This window comes from Halichoerus grypus, chromosome 5, assembly GCF_964656455.1.
Source record: "Halichoerus grypus chromosome 5, mHalGry1.hap1.1, whole genome shotgun sequence".
In the NCBI taxonomy this organism is placed as follows: Eukaryota; Metazoa; Chordata; class Mammalia; order Carnivora; family Phocidae; genus Halichoerus; species Halichoerus grypus.
Genome location: NC_135716.1, coordinates 180,564,225 through 180,585,253, shown reverse-complemented (window position 1 = coordinate 180,585,253; position 21,029 = coordinate 180,564,225). Strand labels below are relative to the sequence as shown.

General features: G+C 53.6%; 1 long non-coding RNA gene across 1 annotated transcript in view; it reads right to left on the bottom strand.

Moving 5' to 3' along the window:
• Positions 1-21,029, bottom strand: part of LOC144381989 (uncharacterized) — a 25,423-nt gene extending 4,394 nt beyond the window's left edge. The window contains exons 1-3 of the long non-coding RNA XR_013448390.1: positions 18,376-21,029; positions 2,872-3,112; positions 314-673 (exon numbers count right to left, since the gene is read on the bottom strand). This is a non-coding gene — a long non-coding RNA (uncharacterized LOC144381989). The remainder of the gene's footprint in view (positions 1-313; positions 674-2,871; positions 3,113-18,375) is intronic.

Here is a 21,029-nt window from a genome sequence, read left to right as displayed (position 1 = left end):
CTAGCGAGGGCAAGTGCAGGGTGGGTCCCGAGAAAGCGCTCGAAGGTGCCCCAATGGACCCACGCTGAGCCAGAAGCGCAGGGGTGGCCCTGGTCAGTGTGCCCTGGACGGGCTCTGTGCTTGGGCTGCCTGGTGACTGTGTGGGGTCTGCATTTCTGTGGCCTCACGCGAACTCTGAAGGCGCGGGCGTGAGGGAGGTTGAAGCACAGCACGATGCAGAGGGGCAGCCCAGCAAATGTGAGCAAGGGGAGGCGGGTGGTGGGTGGGTGGCTCTCGGGGGCCGTTCGGTAGGGGCCCGGGCTGGGCCACTCACCCGTGGCGCCGAAGCTGGTCCTCTGCGATGGCAGGGCCAAGCTGCTCACAGGTGGAACCTCGAACAGACCGCAGAGCTCACTGACTTTGAGGGCGCTTGCCGTGCCCCCTAAGGCCATGACCAGCCTGCAAGGTGTGTGCGCAGGACAAGCCCGCGGCTCCCACAGGTCACCTGCGTGTCCCCTCGCCCCGGGCTCCCTGGGCCCTGTGCCATGAGGAGGGAACCAGACCGGCGGTGGGAGAGTCCGTCCCAATGTGTCGTTTCTGTGAGGCGTTCTCCTCCTCCCCTAGATGTGTTCATCTTCTACTAACGTCTTCTGTTGCTTTCTTATAAATGGGAAACACGTTCATTGTAGAAAACCTGGAAATACCAGTGAGCAAGAAAGAAAATCCCCCACAGTCCCACAACTAAAGTACTGGCCTACCCTTTTTTTCTCTACGTCTGTATCTACGTATGTATCTTTTTTACAAAAATGGGGTCTTTCTGTACCTAACATTTGTCACTTTGTTTCTCTCCTGATACCATCATAAAACTATTTCCATGCCATTAAGTGGGCTTTCTCCTCCCCCTAGAGGCCGCTCCGTGTGGCACTGCTGTGGTTGATCTTCCCTCACTGTTGAGCGCCTAGAAGACTCTCCCGTTCTCCCTGCATTTATAACTGGGGCCGCCATTCACCTCTCTGTAGGCTCCTATTTCTTCTGTATGTAAGGCTTTCCTTGGATAATTCTTGAGAGTCAAATCATTCTATCAAAGGTTTATCAAGATTCTAAAGCTTTCTATATGTGATGCCTGGTTGCATACTAGAAAGGACAGAAAATTACGTAGTTGTGGGACTTTGTGCTGGTTTTTTGTTCATTTGTTTTTGAAAAATGCAGAGCTGACTTTTGCTTTGCACACCTGACCCTGGTTACCAGACAGCTTACGTGGTGGGATGGGCAGATGATCAGGTTGGAGTTCTAGTAATATTTGTGAAGAGATGGTTTTCACCCCGGGCTCCAGGGGGAATCTGGGGAAGGATGAAGGGAGTGGGGGGGCGGGGTGCCTGGCACCACCCCCACTTCTCTGCTGGGCTCCACTTGAGTTTTATGTCAGGAAAAGTTCTGATCTTTTTTTTTTTTTAATTTATTTATTAGAGAATGAGAGAGAGAGAGCACATGAGAGGGGGGAGGGTCAGAGGGAGAAGCAGACCCCCCGCTGAGCAGGGAGCCCGATGCGGGACTCGATCCCGGGACTCCAGGATCATGACCTGAGCCGAAGGCAGTCGCTTAACCAACTGAGCCACCCAGGCGCCCCTCTGCTGATCTTTTAAAAAGTTTCAAAACCACTGCTAGCCTATCACCCCCTTACCAATAAGCTATGTGACACCGGGACCTCTCTGTGCAGCAGGAGCCAAAGGACCTAGTTGATCTGGCCCTTCTGGGAGGTGATCAAGACGCAAGACCCCCCTGTGAGGACGCATCTGCAAAATGTTTTTTATGGTGGCAGCTCTGAGGACATTTTGCTACCTGGGGCGGGGGGCTGGGGAACCTGGGGAAGGCTGGGGTACAGCCAGCTTGGCTTCGGGGCCAACGTGGGATTGTGCGCACTTGCTGGCTTTGAGTTCTGGGTGCCCCCCACTCACTAGGTGGGAGAGCGGGGTCACAGTGAAGGAAGGGAGAGATCCGGGATTTCCACAGCACGTTCTGCACACGCACAGCAGAAGGCTGTGAGGTCACAGGACATAGCGTCTCCAGTGTGAATAGTCAGGAGGCTGGAGAGGAAGCTTGAAGACAAGATGGAGATCACCGTACAGGGGTGGGGTGGGGGGGGTGTCAGTGCTTATGGAAAGGCTCAGGGGCGGGCTTTCAAGGAATTGAGAGTGTGGCAAGAGCCCAGGGAGGGAGGAGAGCAGGAGGTCCCCCACGAAGGATGCACTGGGGTTTTCGATTTCATCCTAAGAGCAAAGGGAATGCCGATCCTGCATTCAAGCGAGGGAGTGACAGGAGCAAATGTGCATTTTTTAGAAGGTCACTTGGCACAATATGGAGCCCCGGGTTGGAAGAGCACAAGAATGAAAGGAGGGAGCCAGCAGGGGTGGCCGCCTGGTAGGGGGAGAGCAGGTGCAGTGAGACCAGGAGGATGGAGGACACTGCCGGATTCCCGGGACAACCCACAGGACCCGGCGATTGGAGGTGGGGGCGGAGGGGTGTCCAGGTGGACCTCTGGGCTGTTGGCCTGCACAGTTGGCTGGATGGAAGGGCCCCTCCTAATCTAGGGAAACCAGGAGGGGGACAGGGCCGAGCACGGGTTCTGTGAAACTCAGCTTCGAGCTTTTGCGTTGGATGCTTTGGAGACAGCGGGTGGACACGTGCCCCGGGGCGCCCAGAGCCCTCCTCGGCCCACCGTGCAGCCGCGGGCACTACTCAGAGGCCGCCTGCTTTGAGAGACCTCTGTCTGGATCCCCCCGTGACTCTCCCTCAGCATCCTGTCACTTCCATTCAGTCCCAGCGGTGGCTGCCTCCCCTTTGGAAGGGAACTCCCACCGGGGCAGACCCCTTGGCTCATAGCTGGAGGCTCACGAAATACTGTTGAATGAATGAACGAGGTGTCCACGAGGAAGCCAGCGTGCAGGTGTTTCCAGGTCTCAGCTCCGAGGAGAGGTGACAGGAGAGACACACGCCCCGAAGCCAGGCAAGAGCGCCAGAAGCTAGCTCAGGGAACTGGAGCAGACGGGTGAGACCAGGTCCCCCGGGAGGCTTGAGGTCACGCATATTCCGTCTCCATAGGGGGCACGTTCCTGTCCCCCTAGGGTTTGCGGTGCTGGGGGGCAAGGGGACACAGGATTAAAGCAACAGTCACAAAAGAATGAACTACTGTCAGAACATCAGGTAGGACAGCAGAGGCCAGGAGGCACCCAAAGCCCCTCCCCACCCCGGAAATCCACCACCCTGGAAGGGAGGGGGGAGGGCTATGTGAGGTGGGGGCAGGAGCAGAAGAGGGCGGAAGGCTGGTCTTAGGGAAGGGGTCCTGATGGTTTGTAGCACATCTGGTTGCAGAGGCCTGAGTGACACAAGCTTTGACCCCCTTCCCCTGAGCTGCACCTGCATGCCAGAGGGTCCCCAGGCCATGAGGGTTGGTGGGGGTGTTTCAGGGTGGAAGCCCAGCTCCAATCTCCTACTGGAGGTCACCGGGGAACTGGTCTGACTTCCTGGATCCATTCGGGAGAAGGTGCCTGTCACCCACATTCAGAGGTGAGGTACCTGTGCTAGCTGGGGTTCAGAGAACGGGGAGTCTCTCAGGAGGAGGAAGGGGGGACAGGCATTTGTGAATGTCCTGACCGGTCTGGCCACCAACCTGCTGTGACCCTAACAAAGAGAAGGATGTCAGGCTGGATCTGGGGCTGTGGGGAGGGACCTCATGGGACAGTGGGTCTGCTGGCTGGCAGGTAGGCCCTCACAGAGGAGTGCAGGGGCAAAGGGATGGCCTCCCGGGGGCCCAAGGTCATGGCCTTGGCTGCCACCGCAGGGATGGACCTCAGCAGAAGCACGCAGACTGTGGTGACTGTGGGCGGAGCTGCTTGCTTTGGACCTGAAGCACAGAACCAGGGACGAAGCCTCAGCTGACCCTTGGGGCATCTGTCCTGCCCCCGAAAGCCAAATAAGGACCTAATGTTAACAATGCTTAGAAGCTGCTCAGGGCCAGGTTTCCGACTCGGTGCAGGCTCTGGGGTTTGGGGGGGAACCTCCAAAAACTGACTGAGTTGTTGCTGCCCAGAAAAAGCACATATGATATCAAAGACAGAGTCCCCAAGGGCCAGAAGAGGAGACACCTCTATTATACGCTGTTGGGTTGACAGAGAGCAATGCTGGCTGTGACTCCCAGGGGTTTTTCTGCTGCACTCAGGGCTAAGGAGGCAGGGGGAAATTTACTGGGGTCTTTTCATTGTTACCATGGATTCTAAAGACGGAAAGAATTTTCAGGTGGTGAAATTTTTTTAACTTAAAAGTTGTTCAATTTTTGGAGAACCAAAAAAGATCGGAGTCCAAGATCTATGTGCGGAGAAGCATTTTCCGTGTTTGATGTTTTCCTCTACTTAACTGAATCGAATAGTCACTTACTTAGCTTGAATCCCGTGTGGGAATCAATAAATTCATGCCTCTGGCGTCTCAGCCAGAATCAGGCAGTGCAGGTGCCGGGGTTGCAGAAAAGCTTCTGGGGCTACTCGGGGCCTTTTGCAGAAATAATTTTTTCTTTCTCTTTCTTCCTTCCTTCCTTCCTTCCTTCCTTCCTTCCTTCCTTCCTTCCTTCCTTCCTTCCTTCCTTCCTTCCTTCCTTCCTTCCTTCCTTCCTTCCTTCCTTCCTTCCTTCCTTCCTTCCTTCCTTCCTTCCTTCCTTCCTTCCTTCCTTCCTTCCTTCCTTCCTTCCTTCCTTCCTTCCTTCCTTCCTTCCTTCCTTCCTTCCTTCCTTCCTTCCTTCCTTCCTTCTTTTTTTAAAAATATTTTATCTATTTATTTGACAGAGAGAGACACAGCGAGAGAGGGAACACAGCAGGGGGAGTGGGAGAGGGAGAAGCAGGCCTCTCACTGAGCAGGGAGCCTGATGCGGGGCTCGATCCCAGGACCCTGAGATCATGACCTGAGCCGAAGGCAGACGCTTAACGACTGAGCCACCCAGGCACCCCCAGAAATAATTTCTGTAAATGAATTTAACTTCCTTTCAATACTAGTGGAAATTTCCAGATTAATGCATCTAAATGCTGCACATTAGCACAAATCCACATGGCAGGGCCCCAACGTGCAGACCCCCAGGCCCAGGACCTGCGGGGTGTTCCATCCCAGCGAGGGGATGTGGGGTTTCCCATTCTCCACTTGCTGTAGCCTGAACACAGGAAGAACAACAGAGCTAAAACATGCGGGACATGGTTTTCGACTTTACAGCAAAGTCTAGTACAGAGCTGCCGTCACTGGTCAGGGCATTTTATGACCTTGAGTCCTCCCCACAGCCGCAGAGAGGTTTGCTGAGCTGGGATTTTGTCTAAAGATTTTGTTTTCTTTTTGCCGAGACACTGACAATTTGTCATGAACTTGCAGCTTCCAAACTCACTGTGGTCAGGCTTGAGGAACAGGCTTCTCTATTTTGATGTTATAAATAGTAAAGGGGGGGGGGAGTTGAATTTAATACTTCATTTTTATTTGGCCCGTTCACTCAAACCTGCTAAACTACCAACTGCATTCACTGATGACTTGACAAAAGGGCTGATATAAATGTCCCCAAGTGACCCCTGGCACAATGGAACAATCTAGAAAAAGACCAAATTAGCAAGTCCCTTCTTCTGCCTTTATGCTGAGTAAACAGCAGGATTACGTTGCTTTTATTTATTTATTTATTTATTTTGGAGAGAGACACAGAAAGTGTGATTGGGGTTGGGGCAGAGGGAAAGAGAGACTCTCAAGCAGGCTCCAAGCTCAGCGTGGAGCCCAATGTGGGGCTCGATCTTAGAACCCTGAGATCATGGCCCGAGCTGAAATCAAGAGTTGGGTGCTCAACCTACTGAGCCACCCAGGTGCCCCAAGTTGCTTTTATTTATTTATTTATTTATTTATTTATTTATTTATTTTTAAGATTTTATTTATTTGAGAGAGAGAGTGCTTTCACGAGCCAGGGTTGGGGAGAGGGACAGCAGGGAGCATGACGATGCAGGGCTCGATCCCCTGAGATCATGACCTGAGCCAAAGTCAGATGCTTAACTGACTGAGCCACCCAGGCACCCCAAGTTGCTTCTAAACACATTTTATTAAACTTGCATTCCCTCCCCCCCCCACAACAAAATCACTAGAATACATGCAACCGGCATGCAGTTCCTAAATATTATCCTATGTAAAAATAGGACCTTGTTGTGGAGTTTTGCTATTAGTGTTACGGGTTCATTCATTTCGACAGAGGACCCACACCAACAATATGAGATGGTAGCAATCAGCGAAAGCAGATGTGGGGTGTACAGAAACTCTGTTCTATCTTCTCTGTAAATCTAAAACTATTCTAAACTAAAAAGGTTATTTTTTTTTAAATGACAGAATGTGGGGAACTGGTCATTTTATAATAACATTGTTTAATGGGACAGTCACTTGAATATTTTTCTTAGGCATTTCCCCCAATAAATGTCTTCACTCTTCCACTTGGTTCCTAACCGATCACCACCGTATATGCATCACCACTGTCTAATTCCAGAACATTTTCATCACCCCAAAAAGAAACCCCATGCACATTAGCAATCGCTCACCATGTAGTCATCAGAGAAATGGAAATAAAACTACAGTGAGACCTCACCTCCCACCCCTCGGGGACGGCCAGGAACGACGGAGACAGACAACAGCAAGTGTGGACGAGGATTTGGAGGAACTGTAGGCCTCGTGATGTCCAAATGCTACGCACCAAGTTACCACGTGACCCAGCACCCACACTCCTGGCACAGACCCCACGCAAAGACTCGCACATGAAATTCATAGCAGCTTTAGTCACAATGCCAAAAACTGAGAACAGCTTAAATGTCCATCACTGGGTGGATGGATAAGCAAAATTCGACAGAACGGAACACTGCCTGGAAACAAGGACCGGGCTGCTCACACGGCCAGCAGTATGGACGGGTCTCCAAATCAACTATGTTAAGCCAAAGAAGCCAGACACAAAGGAGTACTACAATTCTAGCAAATGCAAACTAATTTACAGTAATTAACAAACAACAAAACAAACCCCAACCCAGAGCTGCAGCCTGAGCTCAGCTCCCAGGCCCCAGTCAGTGCCTGAGGGTGGACCACACTCTCCCCTGCCGGCCCCTGGCCACCCTTAGGCTTGCAATTCCCCCCCCCATTAGCTGTTCACGGCCCACACCTGAGGGCGCTGCTGTCTTCTCTCACCCGCCTCCTTCAGGGACCCTGGCCAGGCCCTGAGGTGGGACAGCCCCTCTCTCCCAGAGCTGGCTCCTCCCTGGGAGGGTGACTTCGGGCTGGCTGCCCGCCCTGTTTCCCATCCTCAGCTGAAGTTTGATGAACTGAAATTGGGCCTCTGTGCCAACTGGTTTTCTTTATTCTCAATAAATATTGGGTTTTGTAATTTAAAAAATAACAGATCAGTAGTTACCTGGGGCAGAGGGAAGGATAGATACAAAGGGGCCCAACGCATCTCGAGGAGTGATGGGAATGTTCTTCATCCTGACAGAGGCAATGTTTCAAGGGTGACTACGTTTGTCGAAACTCAGCCAACAGGATACTCTAAATGGATGCAGTTTGCACTACATAAATTATAACTCCAAATGTTTATTTTTTTAAAAAGAGAAGAGGGCACCTGGGTGGCTCAGTCGTTAAGCGTCTGCCTTCAGCTCAGGTCGTGATCCCAGGGTCCTGGATCGAGACCCGCATGGGGCTCCCTGCTCGGCGGGAAGTCTGCTTCTCCCTCTCCCACTCCCCCTGCTTGTGTTCCCTCTCTCGCTGTGTCTTTCTCTGTCAAATAAATAAAATCTTTAAAAAAATAAAGAGGTTTTTAAAAACTCTTTCATTGTCTCAGATGTGTGGCCCCCAACTTGATTAAAGGGACGTGGTGGCAGGCAGAATAATGAATGGCCCCCAAAGATGTCTGCACCCTAATTCCTGGAACCTGTTGGACCTAGAGAGTTTGGGAGGTGCTTTGCTGCTGGCTTTGAAGTTGGAGAAAGGGCCAGAAGCCAAGGAGAACGGGCACCTCTAAATAGGCAGAAAGGGCCAGGAAGCGGATTCTCCCCTGGGGCCTCTAGAAGGAACGCAGCGCTGACTCCTTGACTGATCTTAGCCCTGTGAGACCCCCGTGGCACATCTAACCTGAGGAGCTGTCACATGATGCACTTGTGTGGTTCTAAGCCCCGAACTTTGTGGTTACTTGTTACCCCAGCCACAGGGAGTTAACAGGACCTTCCTGGTATCTGCCTGGACGCACTCGGAGCGGGGCAACCCTCCCTGCCCTCGGCTGATCTGCTCTCTCACCGGCTGCAGGGCTGAGATCCAGAGCTCCTGTGGTTTGGTCATGCCACCCCCACACCGCCTGCCCCCAGCCCAAGCCCCCCTCCCCCCAGGGCCCTGCCGCTTCCCGCACCTGCCTGACTCCTCACACCTGCACCCTCCGCACTCTTATCCTCCGCCTGGATGTTCCAGGTGAAACATTTCCCTGGCACAGCCCTCTCTCCTGAGGACTTGACATTCCCGCTGGGGGGGGCTCAGCTCAGACTGCAAGCCCCCAGCCTACTGCATGGAAACATCCTCTCCCCAGAAACTCGGGTTGGTCATGAGATCGAGAAATTGAAAATAGCCTGCATGTCCGTCGGCAGGAGACTGATGAAATAAGTATGGCACATCTCCAGCCGGTGCAGCCTGGGACGGCTGCCGGCAGCGAGGACAGAGAGCTCTGCGCGTGCAGACCTGGAAGTCGGCTCCTCATCCACAGTCTCTGCGTCAGGAGGCGCCAGGCAGAGGTCAGCCGGGCAAACCCCAGACCAAACCTCCTGTCCTCCAACCCGCCGTCCGCCACTCACACCATAGCCTTGGACGAGCTGCTATTCCTCTCGTGCCTCTTGTCCCTTCAACTGTGTAATGGGGACAAGGACACTTTGCCTATATCCCGTGATCCCTACCTCATTGCACTGGAAAGGTACATAGCATTACGTGTCATTCTTCATAAATAAAAAGGCAAATGCCAGTTGCAGAATAGCAAGTTAGGAGGTTGGCTCTCCGTACATATTTAAAAGCCTGAACATATTTTAGGAGTGTATTTGAAGAAGCAAACCAGGGAGCAGAGCTAGCTTTAGGGGTGGAGCGTGGGGCCTTTCTGAATGCGGGGGGCTGTGTCGCGGCATGGGCCTCACACCCCTAAAGCTGCGCCATCTTGAAATTCTTGATAATTTTTGAACCTGGGGCCCCACCTTTTCGTTTTGCACCAGGCCCCACGATTATGTAGTCGGTGCTGGCAGGAAGGGACTTCCCACCCGACTGCTAGGACAGCTATCCCTGGGGAAGAGGACCTCGGCAGAGTGAAAGCCGCAAGGATCTCCTGGAAACTTCTGTGGAGTCTACAACACCTGGGGATTGCTTCCTACCCCTTAGAGCTGCTGTTAGCTGGAAAGAGTCCATAGCGCAAAGGAGCTTTGTCTGTAACAGAGGTAACGAACCACTGCTTGTTACTTAGTGAGCATGACTGGGGGGGGCGGGGGCGGAAGAGCACTGGAGGACAGACAGGTTAGAGAGAAGACCCTGGGGTCAGAAGCCTCGACTGAAATGTGCCAGGTGACAAAGTGGGAGAATCCAGCTCAGACCAGCTTCGGGGGGAGGTGAGGAGCCAGCCTGGTTGTGCCAGGATCAGAAGCACCCCCAGGTGGGACTTGGCTGGACCATTGTCCCTGTGCCTCTCAGGGCCCAGGGAGGAGGTCTCCGGCTCGCCCAGCTCACTCTGCATAGCCCCGACCCCAAAGATGGGGAGGCTGGGATGTGGGCCCCTGTCTCCAGGGGACAGGTAACTGGGCTGGGTGTTTGGAACCAGCAGCTGCTCCTTGGGTGAGGACAGGCGGGCAGGGGCGGCAGCCCAGGGGGGCAGGAAGAGAAGATGGAGGGGCAGGTGCAGGAGCAGACCCCCTCGGACCAAAGCCCAAAGTCGGGAGAAAAGCAGCCACGCGGATGGGTCTCACTTTGGCTGCATGGCCACCAAACCTCGAGGGGCCTTCTGCAGCCCCGCAGTTCCACTCCTGGGGGTGTGCTGGGTGCTCCTGGGAGACTTCCCACACCCTCACTTCCCGCCCTCATTCTCAGCATCTCCTCCCCTCTCCTCTGTCAGCCAATGCGCTTGCTTCCTACTGCACAGAACAAAACCCCAAAACCCAGGAGAGAGGTGCACAGACTCGCGGGCTACAGCTACCAGCCACGCACAAGCTCCCCTGCCCCTGCCCTCCCGCCTGTGGCTGGAGTGTCCACACAGCCCTCCAGGGCCGGCCCCTCCGCTGGCACCTGCTCCCGCTCCCTCCTACCCCGCCACCCCATCCAGTCCCCACCAGACTGTTCCTCTGTTATCGGAAGACGCCTTGCTTTAGGGTGTATGCCGTTCACTGAGCTACTCCTTCTGCTTTTTGGAGGGTTTGAAAATTTCAAAATATCCAGTTGAGGGACCACTACCCTCTCTGCCTGCTCCCCCTCCATCCCTTCCCTCCTTTACAATTCAGTCCAAAGAGCACGGGCCAGGGGGGAGGGGGGGAGGTGTGGGGTGAGGACAGCAGCTGTGAGGCGGGGTGTGGAGCCCAAGCAGGGTGGGGGGGTGCCTGGTCTGGTGGCCCCCCACCCTGCTTTGTTCTCCCCAGTACCACCCACCTTGCAAGGTATTAGAAATGCATTTGTTTCTTCTTTCTGAATCATCGGCTCCGCCCCCCACCTGAATGTCCTGGAGGCTGGGACTTTGGTCACAGTATTCTCACGGCATAGGACCACACGTCTGGTGGCATTTGACACGTGTTGAATGGGTGAGTGAAACTTATAGCCCCGCCCCCCGATGGTGGCACAGACCGCGAGGCTTGGTGACACCTGCAGTGGTGGCGGGGGAGGAGAGAGAAGTGAACCGTGAGGCGGGTTTCTGCTTTGGCCACGGGGTGAAGAGGGACCACTTTCACTGAGGCGGGAAGGAAGTGAAGGACCGGGCTAGGTTGGGCGGGAAGTTGGGTTGGGGTCACATTCCGTTGGAGGGGACTGCCAGATGTCCCGGTGGAGACGGCACAGGGCTGCCGGCGAGGAGCTGGGGAGACGCAGCGGCCCCGGGCCGAGAACCGCGAGCGGCTGGCGCGTTGGGGAAAGGGGGAGAGGCTGGGGCTGCGCTGCCAGAAAGCGGCTCTGGAATAATCTGCCGCTTGCGTGCAGGAATTGAGAGAGGAATAGGAGGCGTGGAGAAACACATTTTCAGCAGAATGAGCTTGCAGTCTCGATACCTGCCGGCAAACCAGCAGCGGCCCAAGCGCAGCAACGCAAGGGGTTCCGCGCTCGCCCCCAGCCCCGGAGGAAGCTGGGCAGGAAGGAAAGGGAGTTCCCTGGGCACCAGATCATTAGCTTGGCAGAGTCCCGCCCGGCACACCTTAGCCAAACGCGCGGCCGGGAGCGGCTAAGCGCGGCTGGGCCGGTGGTGGCGTTGACCCCCCGCCGCCACCAGGTGGCGCCCGTGCTTCCCTGGCGCCCAACCGGGAGTCCCCGAGGTCGGTGCCCCGCGCGAGAAGAGGGGCTGGCCAGCCGGGAGGCCCCGCCCCGGGCTCCACCTCTGCCTCTTTGTCGGGTGCAGCCTCGCACCCCATCCTGTCCTCCTGCGGGGGTGGGGGCAGCCCAGGGTGGGTGTGTGGGTGGTGCTGGGGCGGGGGGGGCATCCAAAACTGGCCTCCAGACCAAGCCTCCAACAGACTTCGCTTTAATTTCTGTTCAGTCACTTAATGCTGCCTAAAAGTAAGCATGCGGCCTCACTTCCCTCACCTGTAAAATGGGCACATAATCCTGACCTCGCAGCAGTGTTGTAAAGATTAAATTAGATGGTGATGATAATACACATACACTGAGCTCTTACTAAGGGTTGGGCATTGTTCTAACCACTTTACATATAACAGCTCATTTATTATTTATTTATTTATTTATTTATTTATTTATTTATTTAAATTTATTTTAAGTAGGCTCCTCACCCAGTGTGGGGCTTGAACTCATGACTTTGACTGAAATCAAGAGTCACAGGCTCCACAGATTGAGCCAGCCAGGCGCCCCTCTAACACCTCATTTTAATAGCTCCCTTTTATGTGGCGTGGCTGAGGACAGAGCCTGGGTCTTCTCTGCAAAGGAAAGGAGGCATCTTGCTGGCCCTGGGGTGCTGCTCAGGACTGAGGGGCGACTGCTACCCAAAGAGGGCAGAAAGAGGGAGGGGCGCCTCTGACACCCACGGCCCAGAGCCTCTCTTGTTTCCAGTCCTGCAGCCCAGCGGCCCTGCTGCAGGCGGCAGGGGCAGCTGGTGGGGACAGAGCCCACCCACCACTCAGAGAGCAGCAGAGGGACCAGTGAGGCCGACCGTGCCCCCTGGCCTGTCCGTGCCCGGCTCCTGCTGTGGTCTGACAGCCCCCAGGCTTCTGGGAAAGGCACCCCTGTCGTGGCGGGTGAGTGAAGGCCACAGCACAACACACTGTGGTTTCAACCTCAGAGACTGGGGGCGGGGGGGGACAGTGCCTTCTCTGGGGGGTAGCCAGGTTTGGTGGGCCTGGGAAACTCCACTCGAGAGTTTTGTGGAATGTGGGAGAATGCCCAGAGGTAGCCAGAGGTAAAGAGGCGATGGTCAGGAAGGAGGTGCGGGTGAAGCTCAGGGCAAGACCCTCTGCTCAAGGCCTGGGAGAAACTAGGGCCAGAAGGGCGATCTCCTGCCTCAAGGCCTCAGATCTGTGGAAGCCGGGGCCAGGAAAGACTTGGGGTGGAACTCTGTGGGGGGGTCCCCAGATGTCCTGGTCTGCCTGCTGTGGTTTGTCCTGGCATGGGTGAGCAGGGTGAACTGGGCGTCATGTCCCGGGGCCGGGCGAGCTAGGGTCCAATGTGCGATCGGGTGGGGTGGCCTTCGGAGCATTCTCTCCCCACCTCATCACCTCACTCCTGTCTGGAGACCTAGAGCCGGCCTCCCCTCTTCTCCTTGGACTCTCATTCTGATGCTGCCTCTCGGGCCCGAAACTATAGGATTGGGGCTACCCTGAGTCCCAGGCCTGAAAGGGAAAGAGGGTTCTGGACTCACCAGAAGTTCTGAGTCCTTTGGGCTGTGAGCCAGCTGAGGTTATCAACACTTGATTTTACTGGGGGTCGATCCCTCCCCCATGACTGTCAGTTGGCTGACTTCCCCTCCAGGGCACCCCCACCCCCTCTCTAACAAAGGGACCAGGGCACTTGGGCCTTCCAGCTCACACATTGCAGGAAACTGAATCTCAGGGGATGAGCCCTCAGAAGCCTTTTCTTACCACCAGCTTAGACGTGCTGAGATGAAGGAGCCAGAAACAGTGCTCCCCCCTTCTGCCCTCCCCCCACCCCCCTGTCCGCTCACAGGCCCAGAACAAAAACACGCCACAAATAGAAATCAAAGTCTGAGAAAGAATCAAGGAGCCATGACCCGGCCGTGGGAAATGCTGTGTGGCCTTGGCCAAGTCACTTAACTTCTCTGAGTCTATTTGCTCATCTGTAAGCTAGGAGGGTTGTATTAACCTTGAGGAGCTGCTGGGAACAGGTGAGAGAAGATGTAAAATGCAGAACACAGATGTAATGTTTGGCCTAAAAACAAGGCCCCTAAAAATACAGCCGAAAGAAGGGTCTTTACTGGACTCTGCCATCCGCACCCCCCCCGCAGTGCCCCCCCTTCCAGTTCGGGCCGGGGCTGCCCCATCGCCACTTTCCTGTAAGGCTGCGGGTGGAAGGGGGCTGCCACATTCTCTGGGTAGCTGCTGCAGCCTTGCTCTCAGGCTCCACTTCCTGTTTTTCTCCCCAACGAATTTTGCACCATTGCTCTTTCATCAGAGCAGGCTGGGGGGTGGTGAGGTGAAGGCAGAGGCCCGCCTGGGAAGGAACCCTGGGGGTCAGAGGATCCCAGGGGGGCATCAGGAAGCCGGGGAGAGCACTAGCCTGGTGTGCTCTGCCATCCAGCTGCCAAGTTTTGGACCCTGTGGTCTCCAGCTTAGAGCAGATTCAGCAGTGGAGGTTGGGAGGCTGGGGGTGGGGGTGGCAAGCCGGGGGGCTGCCTGATGGGAGGAGCAGAGGGGGCCTCGTGCCCATCCTCCATCGGAAAGCGGTGGTTTTTCTAGACGTGGGGGCGGGACCTAGGAATGGACGGACCCAAGCTGAAGCCACATCTCTGAAGGAATGAGGGGTGGAGGGGCTACTCTGAAAGGTGAGGCTGGGCTCCCTGAGGCTCCCAGGTCACTGGGTGCTGAGCTCCCGCTGGGAGGAAATGACGGCGCTGCTCCCACACTGGCAGGACCAAGATCTTTGTCCTTGCTCTCCCCTGGCTACAGACCCCTGACCCTTCCACTGGGCAAAGACCCTTCCACTGTCCAGCCATGACTGGGTCATTCATTCATTCGTTGGTCCCACATTCCCACACACTCAACTTGTAACACTCTGTGTGCCCAACACAGAGCTCGGGGCCCGGATACCAGCCTGGATCCGCGTGGAGGCCCCGCTCCCAGGAGCCTCTGAGCACCCAGGCTGTCACACTTGAGCAGACCCAGCCTGGAATAAAGACCCTTCTAGACAAGGGGGCTCAGTGGGTAGTATCTGTGTGAACTGGCCAGGCAAATGAGAAGGGGTAGGGTAAAACAAAGAGTTTGGGAAGGGTACTCCAGGCAAAGGGAACAGCATGAGCAAAGGCCCAGAGTCAGAGAGCCTGGGGAGGTCTGGAGCTGCAAGAAACAGCCCAAGGTGCAGCACGAAGGGTGAGGTGGGGGAAGTGGTGGGAGGAACCCCAGGGGGCTGGCTGGGTTGCCTCCCTTGATTATTAGATGCCTCGAGCTTGTTCTCCAGCCACAGCTGACCCCATACCCCAGTGCAGGTCGCTGTCCCAGCCAATAAGTGGCTCCAAGGGTCAGAATCAGTCCCTGGTAGGGGCGCCTGGCTGGCTCAATCAGTAGAGCGGGCACCTCTTAATCTCAGGGTTCTGAGCTCGAGCCCTACATTGGGTATAGAGATTACTTAAAAATAAAAAATCTTTTTTTTTTTTAAAGATTTTTTTTTTATTTGACAGAGAGAGACACAGCAAGAGAGGGAACACAAGCAGGGGGAGTGGGAGAGAGAGAAGCGGCTTCCTGCGTAGCAGGGAGCCTGATGTGGGGCTGGATCCCAAGACTATGGGATCATGACCTGAGCCGAAGGCAGTCGCTTAACAACTGAGCCACTCAGGCTCCCCCAAAATAAAAAATATTTTTAAAAAAGAGGGAAGGAAGGAAGGAAGGAAGGAAGGGAGAGAGAGAGCAATCAATCAGTCCCTGGTAGCCGAAGCAGGAAAGGGGACTTTTAGCAAAGGTATGGGGTGTTCTCATGGACCCCAGAGATGCAGCCTGGCTTTGGAGCCCTGGAGCCAGAACTCTTGGACACTTTTTCAGCACTGCCTGCCTGTCCCCCATTTGCCCACCGGCATCACACCTGCCAAGCTGATGTGGCCTGGATCCCTTCACCCAGAGAGAACTAGGTCCAGGTCCCAAGCCCTGGGAAGCAGGAATCGGTTATGGCCAGTGGTCAAGTGGATATGCTGCTTTTCTGTTGTGACTACATGAGGAAGGGCTACCAGGAAAGGGGGCCAGAGGAACAGCCCAGTAGCCTGAAAGCCAGTGGCGTCCACTCTAGGCCATTCCGTTTCATCCTACCCCCCCACCCAAACACGTGCTTAATTCCTTTGGCTTTCCCCAGATAGCTCCATTCCAGTTGCTGTCGCTTAATCTTTATATCACAAAGTCCACCACAAATATCTCTCCCCTGCCGAAGGTAAGGCAATCCGGGTCAGGTCAAACTGCGGCTTCCAGAACTCCATTCTCAGAGCCTCTGTCTCCAGCGGACACCCAGCCCCGTCTGTTTCTACTGAATCTCCTCTGAGGTGGCTCCCCCGAGTCCCCCTCAATCTATAGACCGAGTGATCAGTTTCACCTCTCCTTCCATGCTTGATCTATGGAGCAGAAAAGGGAAGCACCATACAGGCAAGGTAAATTACACATCAGGAACAAGATACCGCATGGGGTTTGCTCTGCTGGTTACCTTCTCTGGCTTCTTTGTTGGCAAACATGGCTGTCCCAGGTTCTGCTCACTGGGAAGGGGTCCCTTCTCTAGGGGTCTTTCAGGTCTGCCCCTGAAAGGTTCTTGGGAAACCTTTTTCTAGGAGGGACCCAGCTGCCCTGGTAGCCTGCTTCATATTGGTGCTGGGACCTGGGCCGAAGGTAAGACATCACAAGCCCCAATGTGCCAGGTTTTAGGGTTTCCTGGCGTTTCAGTCCCCACAGAAGCATCGTTAACCGGCTGCCAATTTTCTTTTGGGTCTTATCATTAACCAATAACCATTGCCATGAAATCCTGTCTGGTTGAATATTTGGCCTTAGGCTGGGTCATCCCCCAGGGTTAGCGTGTCTCAGGGCAGCTAGTTTCTTCTTTTAGCCTAAAGGTGAAGAGGAAATCATCCTCTAACTTGGGTGGAAAGAAGCTTTTCCTCTCTGGGGCGCCTGGGTGTCTCAGTCGTTAAGCGTCTGCCTTCGGCTCAGGTCATGATCCCAGGGTCCTGGGATCGAGCCCCGCATCGGGCTCCCTGCTCAGCGGGAAGCCTGCTTCTCCCTCTCCCACTCCCCCTGCTTGTGTTCCTTCTTCTGCTGTGTCTCTCTCTGTCAAATAAATAAAAAATAAAATCTTAAAAAAAAAAAGAAGGGGGCGCCTGGGTGGCTCAGTCGTTAAGCGTCTGCCTTCGGCTCAGGTCATGATCTCAGGGTCCCGGGATCGAGCCCTGCATCGGGCTCCCTGCTCAGCGGGAAGCCTGCTTCTCCCTCTCCCACTCCCCCTGCCTGTGTTCCCTCTCTTGCTGTGTCTCTCTCTGTCAAATAAATAAATAAAATCTTTTTTTTTTTAAAAAAAAAAAAGATTTTTCTCTGATTTCTCTTGGAATACTACCCCTACCAGCCTTCGCGCCACTTGACAATGAGAGGCTAAAGGACCAGAGGTTAAGGGTTATTCACTCCTGTGGCTCTTCCCAGGTATCCCTATTCCAAAGCTAAGCTCACAGACTTTTCCGTTTTGTCTGAGACACGGGGCATGGCAGAGAGTGTGGCTGATGCTGTGCAGTGAGGTGCATGATTATCTGATGCTTGCTTGTCACTGGCTATAGGAAAAATGGGATCTCCCTTCACATAAATATTTGCCCTGCTTTCCCCCAATAAGGCTGCTAGAAGTAAATCATATACTAATATGCTGGACCCTTTGCTACCATGTTCTGAGTCCCGTGAGACCACTGAAAACAGTTCAACTGATCTGTTACCACATAGCAAGAGCTGCTAGAATTCCATCCAAGAATAGGGAATCCTCAACACCCCTCATTCTGCCCCAGGTCACCTAGTTTCAATACTTTCCTTGAAAAGCTGTTTCTTTCTTTCTTTCTTTCTTTCTTTCTTTCTTTCTTTCTTTCTTTCTTTCTTTCTTTCTTTCTTTTTTAAAGATTTTATTTATTTATTTCACAGAGAGAGACACAGTGAGAGAGGGAACACAGGCAGGGGGAGTGGGAGAGGGAGAAGCAGGCTCCCCGCGGAGCAGGGAGCCCGATGCGGGGCTCGATCCCAGGACCCTGGGATCATGACCTGAGCCGAAGGCAGACGCTTAACGATTGAGACACCCAGGCGCCCCGAAAAGCTGTTTCTTTCAATGCTGCACTTCTAATACTGATTTCTGTATTAATTCTGAGTGTTGTTATTGTTGTTTCAAAAAACAAAAACCAACTCAAGAGAGTTTGTACTGGGTTGAATATTATCCCTCCAAAATTCATGCTCACATGGAAACTCAAAATGGGACCTTCACTGGAAAGAGGGTCTTTGCAAATCTAATTAGTTAAGATGAGGTCATCCTGGATTAGGGTATCTTTATAAGAAGTGGGAAATTTGGACAAAGACACAGACACACAGGGAGAATGCCAGTGAAGACGGAGGCAGAGATCAGAAGAATGCTTCTACGAGCCATTGAACGCCAAGAATTGCAAGCAGTGCTGGAAGATAAGAGAGGGGCCTGGAACAGATTCTCCCTAGAGCCTCTGGAAGGAACCAACCTGGCCAACACCTTGATTTCAGACTTCTGGCCTCTAGAACTGCAAGGGAATAAATTTCCATTGTTTTAAGCCATCTGGATTGTGCTAATTTGTTACCGCAGTCCTAGGAAACTGATACAGATTTTAAGCAGAATACAGGAGTAAGGCATAAGGGCGTAGGGGACTTTCAGAGGAACCCAAGGGGAAGAATGCAAGGACATTCTTGATGCAAGACAAGGAACCGAAAAGTTGCCCGAAATTGTCTCTCTCACCTGTGATCCTCTCTTCCTCTCTGTGCATCTGCTTGCTGGTTTTCTTTCAATCTCGGTCTCTGCACGGCAGCTTCTCTGATTTCCTTAGTCCTGTCGAGAGGCGTAAGTGGCTCCCAGCACCCAAGCTCTAGGTACCTGAAGAATCACTACGCTCTTGGTTCTAATTCCGCATTCCTGAGGAAGCCACTGGTTGGCCAACCTGGGGCCAGGTGGCCACCACTGAGGCAATCACCTTGGGCATGCTTCCAGGCCGGCATATCTGACCGGAGACTGCAGGTATCCCCACGCAGATGCACGGAGAAGTGTTCCTGGAGAAAGGAGCTGGGTATACACCCCAGGAGCACTGTGCTCTTGCCATCTAGCACCTCCCCACACTGTAGTTCCCATTGGCTGAGGCCCTACTATCCACTGATGGACTTCCCCGATGCCACCTGTATTCCCAAAGGAGTCCTTCTCCAGGGGCTTCTCATCCCTCCTGCTGAGAGACGAGGCCATGGGGTCATCACGGTTTGACCGGAGCCCAGGCAGAATGGAGCAGCGGCTCATCTGTCGTACTGGTGTGAACAGCAGTAAGAGGGATTATTAGCTCTGACTTGGGGAAAGGAGATAAATTCCACGTTTTTGCAGTTTTATTACACATTTGGCATAATGTGAACAGAAAGGAAAAATGGCAAGGAAAACATCTGTAACGCTCCTCCTCCGAGGCTTTCACAGTTCAGTCTCCTCCCACTACATACGTGTGCATATGTCACGCTTACACGGTGGCGATCCTGCACAGAGGCAGTTCTGCGTTGAACTTGATCCCCTTGATGATGTCACCATTTCCCATGATGCTACGGGTCTCCAGGATCGCCATTTTTCTTTTCTTTTCTAAATTTATTTATTTATCTGAGAGCAAGATTACACGCATGAATCAGGGGAGGGGCAGAGGGAAAGAATCTTCAAGCAGGCTCCCCGCTGAGCCCGGAGCCCGCTGTGGGGCTCGATCACACCACCCATGAGATCATGACATGAACCGAAACCAAGAGTCGGACACTTAACCGACTGAGCCGGACACTTAACCAATCCCCAGGCGCCCCAGGATGGCCACTTTCAATGGCTGCACACTGTTCCATTAAGTGGATGTACCATGCTTTCCTCCGGGCAGTTCTGGCCAAGGGGAGAAGGCAGACCCTCCACAGTGTTAAGGTGACACATTTTCTTCTTCCCATTTTTGGTTCACAGTCCAACTTCCTGCGATCGCTGGTCCAATAGACCCCACACCCTTCCTGTCACCTGACTTCAGAGTTCTAGGAAGGCTGCCCCCTAATGAACTCCCACCTGCCATCTGGGTGACCTCGGCGAGTTACCTGGCATTGCCTTAGTTTCTTTGTTTGTAAGATGGGGATAAGAACAGCATGCACCATACAGGGTTCCAAGGGGGATGAAACAGGGTAATGCATGAAAACAGCCCACGCTGACAGCTCGCTATAGTTCTACTTTTTTTCATTCGCTGTGTAGCCCGGACGCTTTCCACGAGGCCACGTTTACTGGTTCCATACATGCTATAACAAAGCACCACAAACCCTGTGGTTTAAAAAAACAGAGATTTGGGGCACCTGGCTGGCTCAGCTGGAAGAGCGTGCAACTCTTGATTTCAGGGTCGTGAGTTTGCACCCCACGTTGGGTATAGAGATTCTTAAAAAAATATATATATATAAATAAAAATAAACAGACTTAAAAACCAAAACCCAAAACACCAGAAATTTATTCTCTCACAGTTCAGGAGGACAGAAGTTCAAAATCAAGGTGTCAGCAGGGCCACTCCCTCCAGAGGCTCTAGGGAGAACTCTTCCTTGCCTCTTCCAGCTTCTGGGGCTCCTGATGTTCCTCGGTTCGTGGCTACATCTCTCCAACCTCTGCCTCCAACTGCACATGGCCTTCACCTCTGTCTGTCTCGACTTTCCCTCTGTCTTTCTCTCATAGGGACGCTTGCCATTGGATTTAGGGCCCACCCAGATAATCTAGGATGAACTCATCTCAAGATCCTTAACTTAATTACATCTGCAAAGACCCTATTTCCAAATAAGGTCCCATTTCCAGGTTCCAGAGATTAGGACTTGGACATACCCTTTCGGAGGTCACCAGCCAGCCCCCTCCAGGTAGAAAATGGCTTTCCTTCTCCTTCTAACTCTTCTCTCTCTTCAACATTCATGCTCTTTTGTTCTCTTTTTCCTGTCTGGGGAAAAAGTCACCAGACATATGCCTTCTCATTGAGGTTTTTGGGGTTTCGCATGGGGGTGCTCCTCAGAATCGATGCCTTTAAAGATAGATATCTATCTAGAGGGGTACTTATCTAGATAGAAGGAGGTTTTTAGAGCAGGTGGTGGTGCGGTGGGACACAGGACCAGAGCAAACCCCAGCTCCCGTTAGCACTCCCTCTTCTGCGCCCCATTTGCAAAGCTGTGACTGTCCCCTAACCACTTTCACTGAAAGATCTGTTAGTTTTACAGGCTCTCTGAAGCTGGAGTAATAAGCCCCATCTTACGGAGGAAGGGACAGACAGGAGGATGTGGGGGCAGGGCTGGGTCTCAGGGTCCCCAGAAAAGGTGCAAAAATACACTCCCCCCTCCATTAGACTCCAAGGGTGGGGAATAAGGTCACGCCTTCTTACT